The sequence below is a fragment of the Nothobranchius furzeri genome, chromosome 1 (assembly GCF_043380555.1).
Source record: "Nothobranchius furzeri strain GRZ-AD chromosome 1, NfurGRZ-RIMD1, whole genome shotgun sequence".
NCBI lineage: Eukaryota > Metazoa > Chordata > Actinopteri > Cyprinodontiformes > Nothobranchiidae > Nothobranchius > Nothobranchius furzeri.
In genome coordinates this window covers 81890916-81917519 of record NC_091741.1, presented here as the reverse complement: position 1 = coordinate 81917519, position 26604 = coordinate 81890916, and the positions used below count along the sequence as shown (strand labels likewise).

Here is a 26604-nt window from a genome sequence, read left to right as displayed (position 1 = left end):
CATAAAACCTAAACTAAACTAAAACAAAAGGACTAATTGAATTAAAATAGCTTTAATTTTAATTGGCACAAGAAAAACAAACAAAATTGTTGAAGGCTGAGTCTACAGTAGGGCTGGGCAATATATAAAAAAGCATAGTGAAAACAAAATTCTTATTTTATTAATTTTGATAATTATTGATTATAAAAATGTAGAAAATATATTTTAAGTGCAGCCCTGGCCATTTAAAGTCATCACTTTATGATATCAGTTCTCTGCTAATTCTGGAAACGACTTTTGTTTGTTTTTTGTCAGACTGATGAAAATCAAAACACTGCTTGCTGGTGAACTACTGTAATGCCTCTCCTTGGTTTCAGAGGGGAGGGCTTAGTGATGCAGCATGCCTGGGTCTATGTTTTTAATTGGGAGTAACTAATGACTCTAGTGTTAAGCTGCCCGATAGACTGTTTTGAAAAAATAAAGGAAACATTTTATTGAAGTTTCTATTCTATCGCAGCACATGTCTATTGATAGATATATACTGTAAATCCTCTAATATTAGCCTGTATTTAATTAACTGCCGGGTATCATATTTTGGCCGGTGTCGGAGTCGGCGGAGGTGAATACTGGCCGGTGTTTTATTGTGGCCGGGTGGAATGTGGTAACAAGCAAGTACGGGGGGCGGTTGTGTCATCCGTCTCACTTTTGATTTGCCAGTGATAGACCGCGAGGGTAACTTTAACCGTGCGGAGACGAAGAGGAGGCGAAAATTTGATATCAAGTTCAAAGAGAACGTGCTGATTATGCTGCAGAACACTCTGGGGAGCAGTAGCAGGGGTTGTATGAACTAGTCACTAGTCGACTTCACCGCTCTATAGTGACTTTTTATGCCTGTTATCGACTAATCGCTGTCACGTGATAATGACCGGCAAGATGCAGCCCTCGGAAAAGACAGCAGCCTGCTGTCAGCAGGTGACAAGCTCCAGCGCGTTGGGAGGCAATGCGCTGTGCCAGAGCGTCGGTACTGACACCCGCCGTAAAACGGACATTTAACCAATTTGTGACATTTACCCTCTTGCAATTTAACCTTCCCCTCACCCCATCCTAATCTTAACCAGCTTGCGCATGCAAAGCTCTGATTGTTGACGCGCTCCAGACATCTGCGTCCTGAGCACAGCCACAGTAACATTATCAAATCAGGTGTCGCCTCCTCAAAAACTAATTTAACACGCGATCGTTCATGTCGGCTCATTTTCTTTGATGTTTTCTGTCTTTAATTTGTGCCTGATGCGTTTCGCTGCTGTGGAGCGGGGTGCATCACCTGTTTTGTCCTCCAATAACTTCACCTCACTGATGCGGTTGACAAGCAGCGAGCACTCCACTGCTTTTGCGGTCGGTAGATCTTTTAGAACTGCAGTTCAAAGGTAACTCATAGGGTGAATATATATGAACCCAGGTAGCAGTTTTTCTTTAGGATTGAGAGGAGATGCAGGAAGACAATAAACAGACAGGACAGAAAAATAGTCAAATAAAAACAAGCTAGTTTTTGTACCTGGTAGCAACAAACAGACACCATTGAAGGTAATCAGAAGTGAGGAACAGAAAATGAAATAATTATTTTAATGTTTAGAGCAGCAGGAACTCTGAGAGGCTGCAGGCGCATCAGTGAGTTTGTGGCCGCTGCGCAGGGGGAGGGGGGGAGGGCTGAAGCAGAAACTACTGTTGTTAAAATAAATGTGTTTAACTTTGAAAATGTGGGCGCAATTTTAATTGTCAAAAACTCCAGCGAACCATTAATTCATTTTGCTCAAATAGAAATAGAGGCCTGCCTCTAATTCTGGTCCTCCTTCCAATAAAGGCCTGGAGCTTGATGAGCTTGAGTCAAATACAGGCCCGGGCCTGTATTAGAGGATTTACGGTACATCATTATTTAATTATTGTCCAGCCCTAGTTCACAGCTGAATATAAAATACAGTTTCCAACCCATGCTCTTATGGGGGAAATCAGTAAGGTCCTTTTGCTATAAATACCTGGTTGTGTCAGACACAAAGCTGTCAGAGATGTATCCTGGCTTTAGAACTGGAGCCATTTCAGATGACTTGGTGGCTATGAAGCCATTTCTCATCAGAATGTTGCAGTAGCAGCATAAAGCCAGTCTTTACAAAATCTAAGAGGATAACATTGCATTTCAGTTGTAAAAGTGATTCAGACCTTTAGTGTTTGGCATACATATGGCTGACAGCCAACCACAGATTTATGGCTGGGAGTGAGAGAGGGAAACACAGTTGGGTAACAGACAGAATGAACATGTAAACCACAAAGAAAAACCACAAGGACTTTTCTCATTTCATCAGAAATTAGGCGCAAATATCCAAATGTCATTCATACAGAACCTGAGAGACAAGGGCAAATTATCCATTAATGCTCTAACTCCTCATGATTCATCACCACTACAGAGGATTCCGCTTAATCACTAAGATTAAAACCCATCATCAAGACTCTCCTGTCCATAATTTATGTGAATATATTGCAAAGTAATTTGCCAAAAACTACCAGACAACATTAAATAACTATTATATTTGATGTCGAGAAAGGGGTGGGATTAAATAAGATGATGCTTCTTCCTACTCCCTTTTGAACATGTGTTAAAAAAAAGAGAGAAGAAGTTACTTATGTTGTGTGTATTACTATGTGTATGTAAGCATGTTCAAAATAAAGACAAAGACAAAGTGTGGGTTTTCTCGTTATGAAAAAAGTGGCCTGCGTGAATGCACCTGCCCTGCCCAAAAGGCTTTAGAAACCTCAAATGACCAGATAATCTGTAGGAAAATGTACAGTTCGTACTCTTGGCTCATACCGAGGTTTGTCTACACACCGCTATTTCCTTGAAGGTAAATCTGACATCTTTCACTGCAGTCCCTAGAATTGCTCAGGTATGAAATTAATTAGCTTCACACCTTTTGTGGACTTCACATAGGATTAGCATCTATTGAGTTTTGATGATGGGATTTAGCCTAAAGCAGCAATCCACATATAGCCTAAATGACTGACCAAAGGGAGTGATGAATTGTATTGTGGTGAGACAGTAAGGTAATTGGCTGGAGCCATTTAAATACTGATTGAAACTACCTCAGGGCAAAATAGATTGTATACTGCGTATCAGTGTTTAAAACTAAAGGGAACCAATTATCAGGCCATGGGGCTATCCCCTGAGAGTAGAAATAAAGTATAGACTTTACATTTATTTACTGTGGTTGCTGCACATCCCTTTTAATCCTTTTCATGAATCTTAAAAGATAAATTCTTGTGTGAGTTTACAGTATATCTCAAGTGGCAGATGGAAAGAGTTCACTGAGTTCACAAGCGTTCTGTGAAAAGTACTGCATGTGCTGTATTCTTTCATTAAAGTTGGTCTATTTTTGTCACTTCAAGGTTGGAAATTTCTGAACTCTTGTGAAAAAGATTTACCTGAATAGGAATATAAGGAAAGAAAAGAAGAAGGTACCACAAAACCTCAATACTTGAAGCAATAAAATTAATCAATCCATCCATTCATCCGGAGTCGGGTCGCAGGGGCAGTAGCCTAAAGCTGGGCGGACACTGTGCGACTTTTTCACCCGTAGCACTCAGCTTCAGCTCAAACTGTACGACTTCCTCGCAGGGCAGATCTCACAAGTCATGCGCTCACACTGTACGACCCAGTTCTCGGATGCGACCTGACTGCTCACACTGTACGTCTGGTAGCAACACGTCAGCCCTAAAAATATGCTAAAAATAGCAGTTTTTACACAACATGTCAGACTTTTTTGTCTTGTTTTGTCTGTTGTCCTTCGGGAGTGCTGCAGGAGGACACAGGGATTCATGGGGGTTGGATGAGGAAAATGAAATAAAGAAAGTAAATCTGTGTTTTGTGATCTGTTTAATTTGACATGAACACGGCAAACACGCTTTCTTGACAATCTTTGTGAGTAAAAAAACGTGTAGAAATAACAACGAACAACGTGTGTTATTATGGAAATAGCGGGCGAGCGGTGTTGATGCATGATTGCGCATGCGCCGTGAGCGGTTCTGATACTTTTTGGGTCGCAGCTGCTCGCTGCGCTGCTTCAACAGTGCGATACCCTCATGAGGGACGAACAAAATTTCAAACACGCCAGAAGTTTGTGCGAGCTCACGATTGCTGATTGGTAGCTGGTCACATGGTGTTAACCACCTCTCGTAACCCCCTGTACACTACATGACGCTCGGCACAAAACTCGCCCCGATCTCGTGGATTCTCGCACGAGTGGAAAATCGGCTCAAAAAAGTGAAAAAGTCGCACAGAGTACGCCCGGCTTAAGTCGAGAGGCCCAGACTTTAGGGCTGTAGCGAAGCATCGACGACGTTGACGGCTCGATTCTAAAAATTTGTCGACGTCAGATCCGGAAGTCGACGCACCGCGCCCACTTGTTGCATCCCCAGGAGTTTGTAAATAGAGGAGGAATCTGCCTGTTTTTCCTCTAGTTCGCCCTCTTCTCCGCCTTCAATAACATCTCCGCCAAATACCGAAGACCCGGAACAATGTCCGTCCACTACTAGATTATTTTCCTGTGTTGCCCGCCTTCGTCTCCCGGCAACGGACAACAACTTCCGGGGTCAGATGCACTGCTTCGTCTCTACCGCAGATGTAGGACACCACCGGGAGCATTTCTCCCTTCATAAAGGAGCTTCTTTCAGACATTAGGAGAGCTGTTTTGGTGGTAGCAGTCTCTCCTCCGTGCTGGTCTGTTTGCTGCTGGGTGTTTTTGGTTTATTTAAACTTGGTAACTTGAACTTAACGTTGGTAAAGCTACTGTTAGCATCTTCGCTAACAAACAGCTTCTTGCGTTGGGATAAGCTGTTACGTTTTGGTTTAGAGTTCATCTTTTTTGTGGTGCAGATCTCCCTTTTATTACATTTAGAGTGTTGTGGGTTTTCGGTTTAGTGTAAAATATCACCTTGAGTTTGGTTTAACCACCCAGTTTAGAGTTTGGACTTTTGGAGATCCTTATTTTGGTCCAGAACCCAGTAATCTTTGCCCAGTGGGACATCCCTAGTTATTTGTACTTTGTTTTAATCCCCCACAGGCAGAATTAGTTTTATTATTCCCAACCTGTGGATGGAAAGATTTGGTTTTTTGTAGTTGTAAATAAACCTGATCATCATTTTAACTTTTAAATCCCGTTATTGTCCCTTCCTTTTACACATGAGCCAAACTCCCCAGGAAGGGTCGTAACACCACTCGCCTCAAGCTCATAAGTGACCAAAACAAAGCAGCATGCAGACACTCCATCTTCTACCACCTCTCAGGCAGCAGCCTGCACTCCCAAGTTCTACACGTCACCAGAACATAACCAACCGCAACACAATAAAAGCAGTGTTATACAAAATGGAAGGCCTGTAGTGTTTATTCTCTTATAGTAAGAATTTATCCATTTTTTTGGAGGAATTTTAGATTTTCTGGTTTTTGTTAATTGTGCAATAGAAAAATAATCATTAGATTAATTTTCTAAATAGTCATTAGAATAGTCGACTATTCGATAAAATAATCGTCAGAATAATCGTTTTAAAAATAATTGTTTACCCCCAGCCCTACCAGACTTCCCTCTCCCCAGCCACTTGGGCCAGCTCCTCTGGGGGAATCCCAAGGCGTTCCCTGGCCAGGTGAGAGACATAGTCCCTCCACCGTGTCCTGGGTCTACCTTTAGGTCTCCTCCCGGTTCTGACCCGGAAACCAGCATTCCCAGTTTGCTAGGAATTTTTAAAGCTCCCCATCCCCTTCTGGAGCTCAGCGCGGACCTTCCTGACCTGGTTCCGATGCTGACCTGGTCTCTAGAAGAAACTTTGCCACAGCGCTCTGGAGGATAGGAGGAATGTCGGAAGCCATCGACAAAAAAAACTCATCTCATAAGTAACTTTATTGATTTAAAAAAAGCATTTGATACAGTGGATCATGAAATTCTTATTAAAAAACTTAGTAAATATGGCATCACAGGGATGGCCCTAAAATGGATAATAAATTTTCTTACCGATAGGCAGCAATATGTTCAAATAAACAACACAAAATCACATATAAATAACATTACTTGTGGTGTACCACAAGGGTTGGTATTGGGCCCTAAACTATTTATCATTTATATAAATGACATTGTTGAGGTATCTAATATTTTAAAATGCACCTGATTTGCAGATGATAAAACTTTATATTATTCAGGAGATAATGTTGAGCAGATGATAGAAGTGATACAAACAGAGATGAAAACAATTAAACTATGGTTTGATGGGAACAAACTATCATTAAACAGTGATAAATCATGTTTTATGATATTCAGTAATACATATTCAAATGATGAAATTTCATTAAATATAGATGAGATTAATATTAAAAGAGTTAAAGGAGTCAAGTATCTGGGAGTCATCATTGATGAAAAAATGTCTTGGAAACTGCATATAAACAGTGTCAAAACTAAAATATCTAAAACTATTGCACTGTTACAAAGAGCAAAATGGTTACTTGATAATAATTCACTACATTTGTTATATAACTCACTGATCATACCATACCTGAACTACTGCATTGAAATCTGGGGAACAACATATAAAACTTACACAAACTCCATTTACATCTTACAGAAAAAAGCAATAAGAATAATCATAAGAAGCAACTACAGAGATCCGTCCAATCCATTATTTATAAAATTAAAAACACTAAAATTCTATGATCTGGTGGACTACATTATTTTAAAATTTATGTATAATGCAAACTTAAGGAACGTACCTGCAGGTTTAATCAAAAGATTTACAAAAAGACATAGTAAATATGATTTAAAAGGACATGAATTATCAAATATACCTATACATAGGATACTCATAACGGAACATTGTGTGTCCATATATGCAGTTAAATAGTGGAATAAATTAAATACTGAAATCAAGAATGCAAAAACAATATTGACTTTCAAAAAAAGAGATAAAAAATGAAATGATTAACTTATATAGATCTGTTACATAAATGTGTGAGGGGAGGGGGGTTGGGGATGAAAGAAAAAAAAGGGGAAAGGAAACAAGTCTATGTATGCATAGCATAAGTGTATATATGTATGTATATAGGTCTATAACTTTATGTCAAGATGACTGACCTTGGCCTTGAGCACAACATCTGCCTCTAGATACAGGATTTTCTAACAAACCGATCACAGTCTGTTAAGTTAGGCCACCACCATTCCTCCTCTCTGTCCCTCAGCACAGGAGCCCCACAAGGCTGTGTGCTGAGTCCTTTCCTGTACTTTCTGTGCACACATGACTGTAAGCCCACCCACAACAAAAACTCTATCATTAAATCTGCTGATGATACAACCGTGGTGGGCCTAATCAGCCAGGGAAATGAGTCAGCGTACAGGAAAGAAGTGCAGCAGCTGGTGGACTGGTGTACAGCTAACAACCTGGCCCTGAACACCAACAAAACCAAAGAAATCCTCATTGACACAAGAAGGAAAAAGGTGGAGCACCAGTAACTTACAATACATGGGGAAATGGTGGGGACGGTGTCACAGTTCAAGTTCCTGCAGGCACAAACATATCAGAGGACCTCTCATGGACACACAACACCAAATGCCTGATAAAGAAGGCACAACACCTGCTGGTGGTGGTCAGAGGAACCGGTGGTGCCTGTGCTCAGCAGCCTTGCCTCTGTCAATGTGCCCCAGGGCAGCTGTGGCTACAATGTAGCTCATCACCATCAGTGTGTGAATGTGTGTGTGAATGGATGAATGATAGTGTAGTGTGAAGAGCTTTGGAGTCCTCTGAAAGATGCTACACAAGTGCAGGTCATTTATCACCTTGGCCTCTGTAGGTCAGAATAAGCCAAAGCCCACACCACAGGTCTTTTCTATCAGGGGCCACTATAGGCTCCACTACCCATCTCATTTTGCTCCAAAAAAGTAACTTTATATAACAACAAAACAAAACTCAAAATAGATGTAAGTTTTTTAAGCTCCTATGCCACATCTAAGTTGTGGTTTGCCCAGAAAAAAAAGGGGGGAAACGTTCAGTAATCCTGTTTTTATCTTGTTTGTTGGTGTTCATCTTTCTGGTGCATTAGCATTCAGGGATTCTCTCTGATCTTACATTAGATTTGCTTTGCGGTCAGTATACAATATAATTAAGCTATGGCCTATTTAGACATGTTTTTCCACATGATAATGTTCAGATACTAGGTTTGACAGCACATTTTAAACTTTATAAGAGTGACATCTAAGCCCACTGCATTTGTGTTCATCTTTCAAGCCACATTGTTCATTATGGCCACTTAATCTCAAAGGGACACCTGAATGCGGAGCTTGCTGATACACAGCTTTAATAATGTGCAGACTCTGCTGAGTTATTAAAGCTGACCCTCTCAGACGCGTAATGACATTTATAAGGAAACGTAACTTTGATTGTCTAGTCAGAGATGTGTTAAATAAAAAATCAGCACAACGAACAGTCTAATGAACAGTCATTGTTATATTCAAGATCAATCATTGTAACCTAACTGTCAACACAAGAAAGACTGTGATCTTTTACTTCAGTGGAGGGCACAGTCCGTGCTTAATGTCCTACTGTGGTTTGTCACATGAAATGCCACATCACCACTGAATACTGCAAGTCCAGGGAGAGTTGAGGTTTTCTCACATTACATTTCATAATTGCATAAAGATATTTTACCCTTTTAAACACATTATGCATTAAGGTGAACAAAACAACAGCAGGTGGTACAGAATCAAAGCAATGCTTTTAACCATGTTTTCATCAATCTGGCTGACTACTGTCTTTAACATGAAAAAAGAAAAGTTAAAGTTACACTGACATTATTTAATCATGACTAATCACAGAGCCGTTTTGCTTTTGAATTTATAGAAAACTCAATATTGCTGGTGCTCAAAATTCCCAACAATATCTCCATGCTCTCCATCCCCCCGAATACCAGACAGTCATATGTTGTATAGGACACACCACCTATTTTTGAAAGCCACTTAACTAAAATGTGCCTGATGCTCATTTTCTTCTGGGACCTCACAAAGATTAACTTCAAACTGCCTCCACAAGTGGATTGTAACATTACTAATTGGCCATGTTGCTGCTACAGTAGTGATTAAGGCATCATAGAAAGTAACAATGGGCCTGTTTTTGTATCAAGTCTGCTCGACACGCACAGCTAAAGTTTCTACGTACGTCCCTGTCTTCTGCCTTCAATAAGTCACGCACAAATCCGTCAGTGGAGCAGGAGATCAGCTAACACTGGCCTGGGTGCCGTTCTTATTTGTGCAAAGCAAGGTCACTGAACCACATGGGCTCTGGATCAATCAGACAGATTAATGAAGTACAACCTGCTGACGTGATGAATATTGACACCCTTGTTATGTCTTGGTCCTGCAGTCCTCAACACTGCTTAAATAAATCACGCCCACATAGGAGAAGACAGGTAAACTTCTGAATATAATTCTCCAAGTGATGAAAAAATATACTAGAAGACGTCACAGCAGCTGCTGCTTAAACTAACACAACAGGTGGAGGTTTAAAATAAGAATAACTGATAAATGTGTGAACTAAGCAAGCATATGCTGTTCTGCATTACTGTGGAAACTGATCCATCAGTTTCACTCACAATTTTCTGTTTTCATGTTTTCAGTTCACCCACTGTCCAATAAATGACTTTTTATAAGCACCCCCCACCACTACCACCACCAAAATAAATAAATAAATAAACCATAGAATACCAACAACCTTCACTGATTGTTAGAGTAAGCAGTATTATAATGCACTGCTTAGTTATGTGAAACCCACTCGTAGACATTAATAGGTAAAGGCCCTATTGGGTGCTACAGAGTGTTACAGCGTCACTGCCTTATTGGACGGATCCCTCACTCTCCAAACCCAACTGGAGTCAATGCAGAGTGAGCAACTATGGTTGTATTTTATACAGCCTACGGTTGCAACACTACACACTCTTGAAAACAGATCACGTGGAAGTTATCCAGCCTACCTGTTGGGGTTTCATATTTTGCATTTTTCTATTTATTTTATGTAATTATGTAGGGATGCACCAAAAAGAAAATTCTTGGCCAAAACCAACAATGAGGAAACCGCCAAAAACCGAAACACCAAAAGAAATTATTGTCAATAAATATTAGAAAATATTTATTTAATTCAAAGAAAACTAAAAACTAAATCAAAATAAAATCAATAGACATAAAACCCTTTAAGTGCTAAAGTTGCAATATTGCCGTTTGAAAACTGCCCCGTCAGGAGACTCCCGACTGAGAAGAGACGAGCGGAGCACACAGAGGGCGAAACTTACACTATGACAAGTCTGTTCATTGTTGACAGAGCCCTTTGTCTAGTAATGGCTGACTCTGATTCTGAAGAGTAATATTCACCCTCTGATGAAGATATTCACTCCTCCAGTGAGGAAGAAAGTGACGCTGCAGCTGTAACATAGTCTGTGTGCTTCATGAGAGTAAACAAGCTGCACACACATGATGATCTAAAGCTTATTTCCCCATTTTCATGCAGTCATGGTAAATTGGCGGTAAGGACACGCTTGTCGAACGCTCCGACAACTTGAGCACGCGGAAGCTCTAAGTGCCCAAGTTGAGCCACGCAACCGCTGGAAACCACTCCAACTCCATCGGGACCTGACTGGGAACGAGCGGAGCTCCATCCAGCTCTCAGAGACGCTGTAAGTTGTCAAACTCAGCAGAAAAGAAACTTTGTTCTCTTTGTGTCCAGCCCGTGGAGAAACACTCCCGGAGAACGCCAAACAACGGAGAAAGCATCAAACCGACGGACGACGCCAAACTGCGGAGAAACACGGAGAACCGTCAAATCAATAAGTGAGGGACGCTTCACTGTTCTGGTGATCAGAAACTCATCTCTTTCTCTCCTTCTTCTTCCGTTTCCTCTATAGTCCAGAATAAGCAATAAAACTGCGCTATTGCTTAAAAAGTAGCTTCGTGTTTTCCTCTTTCGTTCCCAAACACGTCCGTCGTGTCATTTTGAAAGAATAAACTGCTTATTAATCATTGTTTGGTATCTTTAAATGTTTCCTACTATGGCCAAGTGGTTAAACTAAAAGATATTAATTCGTGATTAATCTTTGGTGAAGCTTCATGATCATTTTGAAATGTTTTGAGTGATTTTAAGGTTAAGTTACTACTGGTTCTAAGTGCTTTGGAAGTTAAAGTGCAAGTTGCCACCCCCACTTTAGCCAGACAAAGGGGTCAGCCATCTTGTATTCAAGACTCTATTTTGAATCCATACACACGCACACACACACATACACACACTCTACTCCTTTGTGAGAACAAAGGACCCCATTCATACATCCTCCATCACACGCAAAAACATCCATCTTCAATCATATCACGTGGTTATTATTCATTTGTTCCATTGTTTATTCATTTGACAAATTGTTAATTAAACGTTATAAAATTCAGAATTTTGCCTCCCGTAGCTTTGTTGTGTCGAAGAGAAGTCTCTGCTCCAAGGATTCTACGAACTTCAAGAAAGACTGATAAGAGTTTTGGATTCAATTTTTTCCCGTTTGAAGGGAATGGTGCCCCGTATATACTTAATTGTATCTTAATTAATTAATAACTCAGTAAATATCCCCATATTTACAGAATTTATTGAAGAATCCAAAAGTAAGTTGAAGCTTACTAATTGTTCGCTCCTAATAACCCCAACACCGCAGACACTAGTTCACCTCAAAATAGTTACAGCAAGCTAATAGAAAGCCTTGACAAGGTATGCCCAATACATAAGAAACCTCACCCTCTTAAAAAGTGCAAGAGTTTCAGAGCAAAGCCCATAGATGAGCGCAAGTCGTTTTTAAAAGAGAACAGAATCTGTTTTAAATGCTGTGGTTCTACTCAACATCTAGCAAGGGACTGCAGGGCGCAAATAAAATGCATGGAATGTGGTAGCGACAGGCATTTAGCAGTACTACATCCAGGTCCACCCCCTGCTTCAGCAGAGAGCTCTGAAGCTGATAAAGATGATGGCGGGGAGACACAGGATAGTGCAATTGCCTCAGTTGTTTCCAAATGCACAGAAATCTGTGGCGATGCAGATAGCCCACATTCGTGCTCAAAAATAAGTCCTGTGGTAGTATATCCAGAAGGCAAAAAAGAACGGGCTAGAAAGATGTATGCAGTGCTTGATGAACAAAGTAACAAGTCACTAGCTAAGTCTCAGTTTTTTGAGCTCTTTAATATTAAGACACGCTCGGAAACTTACACGCTCAGAACATGCTCAGGACTGTCGGATAATGTCGGCAGAACGGCAACAAACTTTATAATTGAGTCAATGGATGGTAAAGTGAAGCTTCCACTCTCAAACCTGATTGAATGCGACCTGATTCCAGATGACAGGAGAGAGATTCCCTCTCCACAGGTTGCCATGAAGTTCCCACACTTACAGAAGATAGCTGAAAAAGTACCTCCTGTAGAAGAACAAGTACCTATTCTGTTGCTGTTGGGAAGAGACATTATACAGGTACACAAAGTCAGAGAGAAAATCAATAGGCCACACAATACACCTTATGCGCAGCGTTTGGATTTAGGCTGGGTTATAGTCGGGGAAGCCTGCATGGGGAAGACGCATAAGCCCTCTAAAGTGAGTGTTCTCAAAACACATATTCTTCCGAATGGTCGTGCTTCATACCTCTGCCCTTGTCCTAATACGTTTCAAATCAAAGACCAGATAAACACCACACCCAACCCCAAAAAGGACAAGGGAAACACAAACACCAATCAACTGGGAGAAACTGTTTTTGTCAGGACAAAGGATGATGACAAACCAGCACTGTCAGTAGAGGACAAAGACCTCATTGACATCATGGAAAAGGAGGTGTATCAAAACGCATGCAACAGCTGGGTGGCGCCTTTGCCATTCCGCTCTCCAAGATCAAAGCTTTCGAGTAACAGAGAGCAAGCAATCAAGCGCCTCCAATCTCTCAGAAAGACACTGGAGCGGAACCCTGAAATGAAAAGACAATATATCGAATTCATTCAAAACATGCTGGACAACGATCACGCAGAAGTCACTCCACCTTTGGGCTCAAACAAAGAACACTGGTACTTACCATCCTTCGGTGTGTACCACACACAAAAACCTAATCAGCTGAGAGTAGTCTTTGACTCAAGTGCAGAATTTCAAGGACAGTCCCTTAACAAAGTCTTATTAAGTGGACCCGATCTAAATAACACACTGCTAGGTGTCCTTATGCGTTTTAGGAAAGAGCTTGTAGCATTTTCAGCTGATGTGCAACAAATGTTTTATTGTTTTGAAGTGAGAGAGGATCATAGGGATTATCTGAGATTCCTTTGGTATGAAGCTAACGATCCCGACAAAGGTATTTGTGACTATAGAATGAGGGTTCATGTTTTTGGGAATAGCCCTTCCCCAGCTGTAGCTATTTATTGTATGAGGCATGCTGCAGTCGAGGGAGAAGAAGAGCACGGACAAGATGCAAAGCAGTTTGTGATGAGACATTTTTATGTTGATGATGGTCTCGCATCCACAGCAATGGTGGAAGAAGCTGTTGAGACACTCACAAGTGCTCGAAAGATGCTGGCACAGTCAAACTTGAGGCTACACAAAATAGCCTCTAATGACCACAAAGTAGTGGAGGCGTTTCCTGCTGCTGAGAGAGCCAAGGATCTGAAAGACTTGGATTTGGAGTTGGACGACATACACCTGCAAAGGAGCTTGGGGCTACTGTGGAATCTTAAAGATGACTGTTTTACTTTTCGCGTCACCACTGAACAAAAGGCGTTCACCAGGAGAGGTGTCGTGGCCACTGTCAACAGTCTACATGACCCGCTGGGTTTCGTGTCACCCATCACAATGCAGGGAAAAGCTCTTCTACGTGAATTGACCTCAGAGCAAAAGGACTGGGATGAATCGCTTCCTGCAGAAAGAGAAGAGGAATGGAGCAAATGGAGAAGCTTATTGAAGGATCTTGAGCGGCTACAGATACCGAGGTGCTACCTACCGTTCTCTCAAGCCGTTGGTGAGAAAAAAGAACTGTGCATATTCTCAGATGCCTCCACCATGGCCATAGGAGCAGTGGCATATCTGAGAGCTCTTGATGGTGAAGGTCAGTGGCACACAGGGTTCATCATGGGCAAGTCCAAAGTAGCCCCAAGACCCGCTCACACTGTTTCCAGATTGGAGTTATGTGCAGCAGTGTTAGCCGTAGAGATGTACAAACTCATCAAAGATGAGATTGACATTGAAGTAGACACTGTCATATTTTTCACAGACAGTAAAATCGTTCTTGGTTACATACACAACAACACAAAGAGGTTCTACACTTACGTGGCAAACCGAGTGATTAGAATCAGACAGACTACACATCCGTCACAGTGGTTTTACATAGCCACTAGTGACAATCCAGCAGACACAGCCACTAGACCGATTGCAGCTTCTGCATTGGTTTCCACGAACTGGTTCAGTGGTCCTTCCTTTTTGACACAACACGACACAGAGAAGTCTCACTGTGATAGCTTCACACTGATTGATCCCAACACAGATGCAGAGATCAGACCTGATATAACAAGTTTTGTTACCAAAGCCTCAGTAACACAGCTAGAGCCATGCCGTTTTGAAAGATTCTCTCATTGGATGAGATTGTGTCACACTATTGCTTCACTAAAGCGTGTGGCAGCATCATTCAAGAAAACAAACACAGAAGGTAAAAGGGAAACTAACACTGTAGATGAAGTGTCTAAAGCAGCAAAGTTCATCATTCACACAGTACAAAGTGAAACGTTTAAAGAAGAGTACAGATGCATAAAAGAAAATCAGCCACTTCCAAGGCAAAGCTGTCTTCAAAGATTAAATCCAGTTATTGATGAAGATGGGCTCCTCAGACTAGGAGGTCGATTGGCACCTTCTAACCTAACAAAAGATGAGAAACATCCACTCATTATCCCTAAAGCTCATCATGTGGCCATCCTTCTTATTAGATACTATCATGAGAAGGTAGCACATCAGGGGCGTCACCTAACGGAAGGAGCGCTCAGAAGTGCTGGATTTTGGATTAATGGCAGTAAACGGCTCGTCTCTTCTGTTATTCACAAATGTGTTCTCTGTCGAAAGCTTCGAGGACGACTTCAGACCCAAAAGATGGCAGATTTGCCTGTTGACAGGCTGACACCAATGCCACCGTTCACTAGTGTAGGACTGGATGTCTTTGGACCCTGGACGGTCACCACACGTCGCACCAGAGGAGGAAGTGCAGACAGTAAACGCTGGGCTGTGCTTTTTGCCTGCATGTCCACGAGAGCTGTGCACATTGAGCTCATTGAATCAATGTCGATATCCAGCTTCATCAATGCGTTAAGGAGATTTTTCTGCATCCGTGGACCTGCTCAAATACTCAGATCGGATAGGGGTACAAATTTTGTTGGAGCATGCAATGAGTTGCAAATTGATCACAAGGACACAGAACTAAACTTATACCTGCAAGAGAAAGGATGCACATGGTTGTTTAATCCTCCACACTCATCACACATGGGTGGATCGTGGGAGAGACTTATTGGAGTGGCAAGGCGTATCCTAGATGGTATTCTGTTGAAAGCTGTGCATGTCCAACTGACGCATGAAGTGTTAAGTACATTCATGGCAGAAGTAATGGCAATAATGAATGCAAGACCACTTGTACCAGTCTCAACAGATCCAGACAAACCAAACCTTCTCACCCCAGCAATGCTCCTTACACAAAAAGTCAACGCATTATCTGCACCAACAGAAAGCTTTGGACCACCAGACCTCTACTCAAAGCAATGGAAGCAAGTACAGTGTTTGGCAGACTCTTTTTGGAAACAGTGGAAAAGTGAATATCTTTCAACACTACAGCAAAGGAGAAAATGGACTGATGATAAAACAAACATAAAAGCTGGGGATGTTGTGTTATTGAAAAATGCTCTCGCTCACAGAAATGACTGGTCCATGGGAAAAGTTGTAAAGACATTTCAGAGCAAGGACAACACGGTTCGAAAAGCAGAAGTAAAGACTGGGAAAGATGGAAATGAAAAATTGCTTTTGAGACCCATCGCTGATTTGGTTTTGCTTTTATCAAGTGATAAATAAGTGATTGAAATAGGGCTGGGCGATATGGCAAAAATAGAATATCACGATTTTTCCAATATTTTATCACGATTTCGATTTTATCACGATTTTTTATCCATGAATAGCATAACTTCAATTGCGTATTAAAGAAGAGAAACATTGAATAAATAAACATTTATTCATATTAGGGATAATCAACTCAGTGCTAACACACTTATATTTTAAACTCACACCAGAGATGATAGAAGCCCTGAGAAACAATTACAAAAATCAGTTTTTCTCGTTTTTCAAGTAACTTAACATAAATTAAAATCGTAAACATATTTAAAGTGCAAACATGTCAATTGCAAACGTATTGTGCAAATATTAACTTGTTCAAAATACTATGTAGCTCCCAGTTGCTCATGTAGTGGATAGTTAAGCTCAAATACGGCTCTGACGTGCGGCTGGACCAGAGATCGCTTGTGGTAGCAAAAAAACTGCGCATTCTGAATATTTTCTGCAACAAGTCTCTAAATAAAGTAAAATTTTCCAGTGCAGATTGGAGACAACCCATAGAAGCACTGATTTAATCTCATTTCAGAGAAAAATAGAACAGGTTAGATGCACCTAATAAATAAAATTATAACAAACTCAGGAATCTTTCTTTGCTTCACTTTTCTGGTGCTGAAAATATCACTAATGTGGATCAAAGGAGATCCACAGTTGAATTATTTGGAGATTTATTATTTGGAAACTACATTTACTGCAGCTGGCAGAGGCAGAGATTGTTTCTATTGATACACGGAGTTTACAGAATCATTTTAAATGTTAATAGGGGAAGACTGCAGGAGGGAGCGGTAAAATACAGGGGGTCCCTAACAAAAACAAGAAACTACGAGTCTGATGAAACCCGCTGGTTTTCCATCAGGCAGTCACGGGGCAGCTCCATCGACCCAGTGACCGAGCTCAGTCCGGTACCGACACCGGCTCGGCAGAGGGTGAACGAGCCGAGGCGACGTCGTGCTCTGCTTAAGAAGCGGTGTTATTTTCCTGCTTCAGAAGAAGCGTCCAACGTGTTTTTACGCTTTCTCCGAGACATGTCACGTCACTAAGTAGTTAGCGCCGCGCGCTAAGGAAACCCTGCGTTCCTCTTCGGAACGAAAACCTCGTTGTCGCTCAGCCGCGGCGAAGCCATGTTTGTTCACACACAAGTGAAAACAAGCGGGGCACTAATATATTACTCACTCTTATTGGTTAAGGGTCAAACAAAGGCGTGTCATTCGCCTGGGGTAAGTTCCATTTTCATTCAGAGGCACAAATTCAACAGCAGAGCTGTGAATCGTGATAAAACGGTCTCTCAAAAATGACAGACCGTCAGATGTGTAGATCGTAAAACGGTCTAAAATCGTCATATCGCCCAGCCCTAGTTTGAAATAGCCGTAACTGTTCTAAATGTTTATCAGAAAAGTTTGTTGTAGTGGCACAATTGCATTGTACCAGGCGGGGAGTGTTCTGCCTTTTATAACTCAAACTGGATATTATAGTTGTAAACTGCCCTGGAGCTCCCTTTAGTGGCTGCTTTGTAATATAGGTTTGGTTACTTTGGGAAAAAAAAAATTGAGAACGTGAAGAAGAAATCAAAGATGGTGGAAGGTGATGTCGTAATGTTATTGTTCTAAGCTGATACGGACCTTAAAATGTTGCTGCCTTAGATGAGATATGTCTGTAAGTATGAGTGTCGATAAAATGATCATTATCTTTTGTTTTATGTAAAAATGGTACGATAATTTGTACATTTGAAAGTTTTATCTTGTTAGCTTGCAGCAAGCGGGTAACAAGCTAGTTTACAATGTTAGTTAGCTAATACAGTATTTTGTACTTTCAGTTTTACGATGGTCAAAGAGAAGGCAATGGTCAGAGGCCATTCTTCAATAAATCAGCACAAAAAAGGAGAACAAGTCTGGTTATTGGAGCATCGTTATCTCACTGTCTAGCAAGGTGAAACTAAGAGTCACAGGGCGAGGACAGCACACCTATCATACCATATTTTTGATTTTGTGAAAAAGCAGTTTAGTTAGTTATGAAGCCACCTTCCTCAGCAGACATAAATGCACTGGGGCCTTATGGAGACCCCGCCAAGTAAAACACTGTTCCATACAGATGCATTAAAGGGCTGCTGGCAAGAACAATATGCAATGCTACAATATTTCTAAAAGACTTAAGTAATGGCGAGAATAAACAAGCAGAAACCATTTATGGCTTATTGTAATTTATACTTTGTTTCAAAGGAGTATATAATTTGAACAAAGCAGAAACCAGTGTTTTGTCTTTGAAGCTGAATAATGTTCTTGTTTTCAATAAATCATGTTCAATCATAGATTAGCAGGTTGCAGTCAAGACATTTAGCAGAGTAGGTCTGAATTTGGGAGATAGAAGTTTGTTTTACAGAATGAGACTGTATAATGTGTTTTGTGACAGCGATATGGAAGAATAAACCATTACAGCACTTATCAAAATGTTTAGGAAAATCACGCTTTCCACAGAAGTAAAGAGCCTGTTTCTAAAAATATGGAGGATCATTACCAATGACACATCTTCAAATCCATTCATTTCCAGATAGGCTTAAGATGAGGTGTCTTTGGAGAGATCTTAAGGATTACTGAGTCATTAACGCTAACTTAATGCCAGTGATATATGGCGTGTCATACAGGTCTGAAGATTTGATTCTAATAATGAGCTGAAGCATGTCTGTGCAGGTATAATCCTAAATCTCACCTCCATGTTTTGCAAGGCAACGTAACACTGATAGAAAAGGTTAATCCTCACATTGATTAAAAATGGAGGATGCCATTTGTTCTGCCACTGCATTCAGAAATATATTCAGAACCTGGGAAGGAGATATGAGGTGCTTTAAGCATTTTAGTTAACCAGGTTTTTCGGGTAAAAGCAAGTTGGTATTGGTGTTTACTTGATGCTGAGCCGTAGGCCCACAAAGGCTTAATTCTGCCATTTTTAACTACATATATGTTCTGCACACTGTTTATAATTCAAATGTGATATATGTTAAAAATTAATAGTAATTCTTCACAGGTGTGCGTGCGTGCGTGCGTGTGTGTGTGAATACCAGTGAAGTTTCAAAGTCATACACAGCATAATAAATCCTCCATGTGGGTGATTATGAAGACAAAAACAGAGGATTTGTGTTGCCACTTTCTCTGATTAGTTTTTGTATTTTATCTGTTTGGTTTCAATTAAGACTTTGAACTGAAAATCAATTTTAAATAGAAAGGAGACCAAGAGACTTTGAATTAAATCAGGTTGTGTGCTAGCAGACTTGCAGCTCTATAATTAAGTGTGGTTGCATGTCTATGTATCTGCATATAAAGTTAAACCAAAACAGTGAAGATAGAAAATTAACCAATAGTCAAACAGGGACCAAAGAGTGAGAGGAATATGAAAATGTAAAAGAATCCATAATAAAATCTTCCTATAGGGAGCCTAAGTCATGCCCATCTACTTTCAGACCACGGGTCCCCGAAAGAAAGAAAAAATGAATGCATGTTGATGGGGTTTAAATAACTTTTTTCTAATCCCATTTGTTATGTGCCATGGATTTCACATGTGATGTATTGAATTTTAAAGACCCATTATGATTAGAGGCCGACCGATATATTGGGCCGATATTTAAAAATTTTTTCTATATCGGCCATCGGCCCAAATTAGTTTTAAAAGTTTATGAAAAAAAAAAACATCTGGTTCCTCTGTGGCCAACTGCCGCCACTACTAGATGGAAGAAAGGACCTGAAGGACCCCAACACACCATTTTTTTAATGTTTTGAGTTTGTTTTATACTTGAAGTTCAATAAATATTAAGAGATGTGTAATTTATTTTATTTATTTTATATTGCGCACAGTGAGTGTTCAGTTGTCTTTCACAATCAATGTGCTGCTAAAATGCTTATATATCAGCCTTAGTAATCGGCTTTAGATATCGGCCATCTGCAACAAAAATAGTTAAAAATCTGTATACGCATCGACCTTTAAAAAAATCTATATCGGTCGGCCTCTAATTCTGATGCCAAGAAAGCGCTTATTTTCAAACAAGGGCAAAAGATATTTTAGGTTTTGTGTGAAAACACATCCAGGACTACAAATGTGCATCATCTAACTGACATCATGGAACAAGAAACAGAGAGAAAAGGAAAAATGGCTGTAAGTTCTGTGAGTTTTGAATCTTCCAGGAGGAAAGAACCACCATAACACTTGTCATGTGGTAAGTAGCAGCTATGCTAGGGGACAGGAGATTCTGTGGTGTGGTCTGATTCATAGGAATTACGAATTTGTACAAGCTGATAAATCTCAAAGTACGTGACGGGCATGGTCAAACACACATCATTACTTTTCATTTAAGTTGCAGTACAACATATGTGTGAGTCACAGCGTAAGGCACAGCTGATTAGAAAGTAGCTCTTTTAGTCCCATTGACTTGAATTAATTTTTTTCGTTCTTCTGAGGACCCATGAGCCGTCTGTAAAGGGAGGAGACGTGGGCTTGCTATGGCCAATCTAAGTTGGTATTCTCCACAAGGGAAACACTGAGAAATTCAACTTTGATATAAACTCAACTCTGCCATTACCACCAAACCACTACCTTGTTATATGAAGGCTTTGATCATTATCTTAGGATGCACTACTCTTCTACACAAGTTGTGGGATCCTAACGATCTTCTTTTACTTTTACTTTTGTCACTGAGAAATAGCCAGCGCCATACAGTGTGCCTAATTCTGCACACTGATCAAGCCAATTTTTTATCACCTCAAAACAGTGCTCAGTCACATGCATAGATGATAATAAACTACAGCCAATTATAGATAATTCATATATGTGTGTGTGTGTCTGTGTGTGTCTGTGTGTGTGTGTGTGTGTGTGTGTGTGTGTGTGTGTGTGTGTGTGTGTGTGTGTGTGTGTGTGTGTGTGTGTGTGTGTGTGTGTGGCAAAGGCAGTGATGAACATATTTTCATGTTTATATGCAGAGGCGGTTTTACCATTAGGCATAGGTAGGCGGCCGCCTGGGGCCCCCTTGTGTTGGGGGGCCCCCTATCCCTGACCGCCAGCACCCCTCTGTTAATGCCACAATATTCTTATTACCAACCTGTGGCCGCAGACGGGATTGGACATGCGCATTTCTCATTACCATAATTCCTGAACCGTTCAAGATATCATTAAAATTCCCAAAGTGCCGAAAAGATTAAAAATGGGGCTTTCCGTGCATATACAATACATTATGGTAGCCACCGGGATTCCCTGTCTTCAGCGCACCAAATCACAACAAAGATTCAGAGATGTGCTGAGTTTGTCATCCAAAATGCTCCGTTTTATAACTTTTGAATGGCTGATCAAATCCAGGAAATTCTAACGGTTCCTAAAAGTACATAAAAGCAGCTTTCCAACGATCTATAACATGAAGCAATCAGAGTTAGGGAAAATATCGCTACGAGGGGAAATCCTGCTGAACAGCCTGATTGAAACGGAGCGCAGCGCCGCGGTGAAAGCGGATAACGGAACGGGGAAGCTAATTAGCATAAAAAGCCAGCATGAAATTATGGAAATGCCTCAAAGAAAATCAACATGATCTATTAGGTGTCCCAGAAGGCTTATATCTGAAGACAGTGACCATGAAGAAGGACAGATCTCCGGTGAACCAGGGTATGAATGTTTGTTCAGTCTTTATTTTTTATTTTTCTATTTGAACAACCCTCAGCTATTTGCTAATTGTAAGATTCAGCATCATTCCAGCATTATTTATCTTTTTACAATAAATAATTATTTTTGCTAAAACAAAAGTTTTTGGTATAGCAGTACACGGTGTGCCAGAGAAGCACCCCATGGCGGTGTGAGGTGTGCAGGACTCTGCCTGCAGCTGGAGAGAAGCTGCTTCAAGGTCTACCACATCAAATAAAAACGTCTGAAAGTTTACAAAAATAAAGTCTTGAAAACTGCTACAAGACACCAAGGTTCAAAGTTTTTTAAGAATGGATGCATTTCAGTTCAAAGTTTAAATTGTTTGCCCAGTCATTTTGAAGTTTCTGTTCAGTAATAACTGTAAAAAATTCAAATCCGTTTTTTGCTTTTTTCACTTTTAAGCTGATTTTTTAAAGGCTGTAATAGAAATACATTCTAAATAGAAGAAGAAGAAGAAAATATCATTTCTATAGCGCCTCTCAAGATAAAAATCACGAGGCGCTTCACAAAAACTAAAATATAAATATAAAAAAGCATTTAGAAAATGTTTAAAAATATATTTAAAATGAGCAAAAATAGGCAATTGGGATTTAAAAGAAAAATTGTTAAGAAAGAGAGAGTGAATAGGAAAGAGGGAAATCAGTGAGGAAGGTGGAATAGGTGGGGAGAGCAGAATAAAGAGAGAGTGGTGAAGAAGGTCATACAAAAGCCAGCTTGAACAAGTGAGTCTTCAGCTGTTTTTTAAAGGAGACCACTGAGTCCACTGATCTCAGGCTCAGGGGAAGAGAGTTCCAGAGTCTGGGGGCCACAGCAGCAGATGATCTGTCACCTTTGGTCTTTAGCCTGGTGTGCTGCCCAACCAGTAGGCTTTGATCACTGGACCTCAGGGACCTGCTGGGGGTGTAGGGACTAAGAAGATCACCAATGTAAGATGGTGCTTGTCCATGTAAGGCCCTATAGACCAGAACCAGGATTAAGAAATGAACCCTAAAGTTGACTGGCAGCCAGTGAAGCTGGAGGAGAAGTGGCTTCACGTTTCTTTTCGTGAAATGTTATAGTGGTTTGGAAATACAAACCATACACTGAAAGCTGAGGTTGTTCTGAAAAAAGGAGAAGAGTTACACACACTTTGCACTTTTTATTACAATTTTACAGCCATGAGATTAAAAAAAATACCAGGCGGCCCTGTTATAATTATGGTCATAAGAGGGTTATTAAGACTGCGATGCACAAACAGGAAGTGATTGGTAGTCATTCCACTCCAATCCAGTTGGTGGCAGTAATGCACCAAATTGTTGTTTGCCAAGTGCCATAAGACCACAAATAAGAATAAGAAGAGAGGCGGGAGCATTCGTAACAAACTCAAAGCGATAGTCAAAACATTAAGCATGACATGAAGTTATCTGGCTCCAATAAGAGAAAGAAGCAGCATGCTTCATAAAAGCTTTTATCTTCACTTCTGAAAGTGACGTCGTTTTCTGATGTAAACATCAAAAGGAAGCAGAAAGAAAAGACAATGGAAAATGTTTAAAGGGAGCAAAACAGACCAAAATGGAGCGCTGACAGAAAAAAGAAAGCAGAGCAAATATTGAAAGCACTCAAAGGGAGGGAAATACAGGAAAAAAAGAGGAGGATTAATAAAAAGGGAAAATAACTCATGTCAGAAGAGGGGAAAGTTTCGCAAATCCAGTTAAAGGTAAGATTGTTGAAAATTTAGTGTAAGGGGCCCCATGTCTGTGTTCACCTTGGGCCCCCAAATTGCTAAATCCGCCCCTGTTCATATGACACTTTATGGTTTGACTATAAACTTTCTACTTCAAATTAAATGATATAACACAATAATTCAGAAATATATGACAAGATCACACCATAATGTACACTGACTCTGATTTAAAAGCCCTGTAAAGGACAAATGTCTTCTTTAATCAATTAAAAGTAGCAATTTTTGCATTAAAAGTAGTCACTTTACCAGCATCGCTACAAATGACAACAAATATGTGATTTCCAATTAATCCAACTGTTAATTTTCAAGCCTACGTTCAACCAAACAGAACTTAGGACAAACCTACATGTGTAACGAAACAAGTGGGAACATCCACATGCAGGACAGGTCCGCAGATGCTCACGAGACTATGGAAACATTAACAAAATCAACTAACTTTATGCGTCAGAAAATAACAGTAAGCTTAAGTGAACGTGAGACCACGGTTAAGATTAAATAAACGTTATGAAGTTGTAACAAATGCACAAATATAAGTGTAAACGCAAAGCTTCCGTAGTAAAGTTAACGATAGCGCCAAAGGAAGTGACATAGTGAGCGAATAAGGAATATCAAACTACCTGTCTGAAGCGTCTCCTCTCTCATGATGTTTAAGCGCCGGACAAGTTGCCGATACCTCCAAGTAAACATTTATTTCTGCTGCTTAAAGGAAACTAATGGAGGAAAGTCTGCCCAGGGCTAACAACTACTACTGTCAAACAATGGAGACGAAGCCGAGTACGGCAAGCCGGAGGTCCACACGTGCTTTTCGATGACGTATAATGTTTTGGACTTTTTCAGTGGCACGTCCTGTCAAAATAAAAGCATGACATAAATCTAGTCGCTCCAAGAGCTTAGACAATCACATTTTCTCTTAACAAGTCTGCCTTCACCCAAAATGAGGAGATTTGAATCAATACAAATTATTTCATGTTGATGGAAAAAAGATGCTTTGCTTCAGATTTCTGCTAAATTAAACAGAATTACTTGAACTTGAAAGCAGACTTTATGTATGCACATCATAAATTAATTAAAGGTTTTAACATGTGAATGAGATATAAAATGAATTACTTGATTAATTAACATATTTAGTATTATTTTTTGCATTTAAACAAAACATTTCTGGCAAGCTCAGAGAAATTCCATATAGAGTTTTCACACATTCGGTTCATCCCCACATCCTATATAATGACACAGATAAACTTTCTATACATAGCTCCCTTTATTTTCCAACTCCACACTTGACTTTCGCTTTAGCATTTCTCCTTTTTTTTTATTTTTTTAACTGAATACTGATATCTGTGCATATGATGTTTGAGCGGCCCCCACCCTTTAACTGATATCATTCCTCTGTGGTCCTATTGGATTCACTCTAAATTACCATTCAAATCAATAGAATGCTGTTATGTGGGTACAGCTCATGAGTGTTAAAGTAACCTAATCTCTACTTTTAAGTGTAGGTTTGCAACTCTAAAACAAAAACCTTTGGATAAAATGCATCAATATGTCTGTTACTTAGTACATTGCATAAGCTTTCCAAGTCTGTATTAGCATTTAATTAAACTAATTGTTCAGGGTGTTGAGGGTCTGCCCTCATGAGGAAATTACTATGCAGTGATTTTCTCCAAAAGACTGTGCTAAATTGCTCTGAAAAAGCAAATAATCACATCAGCGCCAAGAAACTTCATTTCCCATGATGCTTTGCATAGGGAAGCAAGGTCATGACGTCACCACAACAACCAGCTCAAAAACTATAAGTTTCAGCGAAAAACGAAACTTAACTGTTCTTATGCCCAGTTCACTGGCTGTAAAGGACGCGCTCGTTGCTGCTGCTCTGATCAACGTGAGCCAGCGGGAGGCTGGCTGCTGGAGCAGATCGAACACAGAACCGCTGAACAGCAACTCCCTAAGCTGCTGCCACCAAACCTCACAGAGACGCACGCTGTAAGTTACAAACTCAGCACAACAAAAGAAACTTTGCTCTCTCTGTGTCCAGCCCGTGGAGAGACACTCATGGGAGGAGAAGCGTAAATCACATCTGACCAGCGAACTTCACAAGGGACGCCTTGCCTTCGCTCAGACAGCTGTTATCTCCTGCAAGTTTTTATTTCATTTAAACTTTTACCTTTTCTCGTCTCTTCTAGACCAAGATCAGCAGTCGACCTCGTGACTTGCTTCAAATTATCAGACGGTTTTTCTCTATCTTCCGTATCAAATACGCATCTCTATCGTGAAGTAAGATCTTTCGTTTACTATTTATTTAATCTGTTATTGTCGGTAAGCTGTGGCCAGGCTGCCGACTCTGTTTAGATTAAATAATTTACAAATGACCTTTGTTGTTTAAGAGTCTAAACTTTTGAAGTGTTGAAGTTAAGTTTTACTGTGATTTTTAAGTCACTAAGTCTAATTCCTTTGCCTGCATCTGAGAGAGGAAAGTCAGCTTACAGCTCACACAACTCCAAGGACACACACTCCCCACACACCTGGGAAAACAAAGCCCCATTAATACATCCTCCATCTCACACACACACACACACGTACATGTTTTTAGTGCTTTGGGAGGACGAAGCATTCATTCACACACACACACACACATCTCCAATTATATCAAATTGTTTTGCATTATTAATCTCCTTGTTTAATTAAATGTTATAAAATTCAGATTTGTCTCCAATAGATTTCTTGTGTCGATTCAAAGTCTCTGCTCCTGACGGATTCCACCCTTTTGATAGACTGATAAGAGTTTGGATTCATTTCCCTTTCTAATTAAAGGGAATGGTGCCCCGTAGATACGTAAGAGTATCTTAATTAATTAATACATCGGTAAATATTTCCATATTTACAGAATTTATTGAAGAATCCAAAAGTAATTAATTAATTACTAATTACTCGCTCCTAATTACCCCAACATAATTGGTGCCCCGTGTGAGGCGGATACACAGAGATTTCTTTATCTGACACAAACAAACAAATAAATCTTTAGTTTGGATTAAAAATAATCCGTT

At 40.2% G+C, this 26604-nt stretch overlaps 1 protein-coding gene across 2 annotated transcripts in view; it reads right to left on the bottom strand.

Moving 5' to 3' along the window:
* The window catches only part of enox2 (ecto-NOX disulfide-thiol exchanger 2), a 338606-nt gene extending 314290 nt beyond the window's left edge, over positions 1-24316 (bottom strand). For both annotated transcript variants that reach the window (XM_015949661.3, XM_054739246.2), the window contains exon 1: positions 24181-24316. The gene's annotated coding sequence lies outside the window, so the exon portion shown is untranslated. The remainder of the gene's footprint in view (positions 1-24180) is intronic.
* Positions 24317-26604: the final 2288 nt, after the last annotated feature.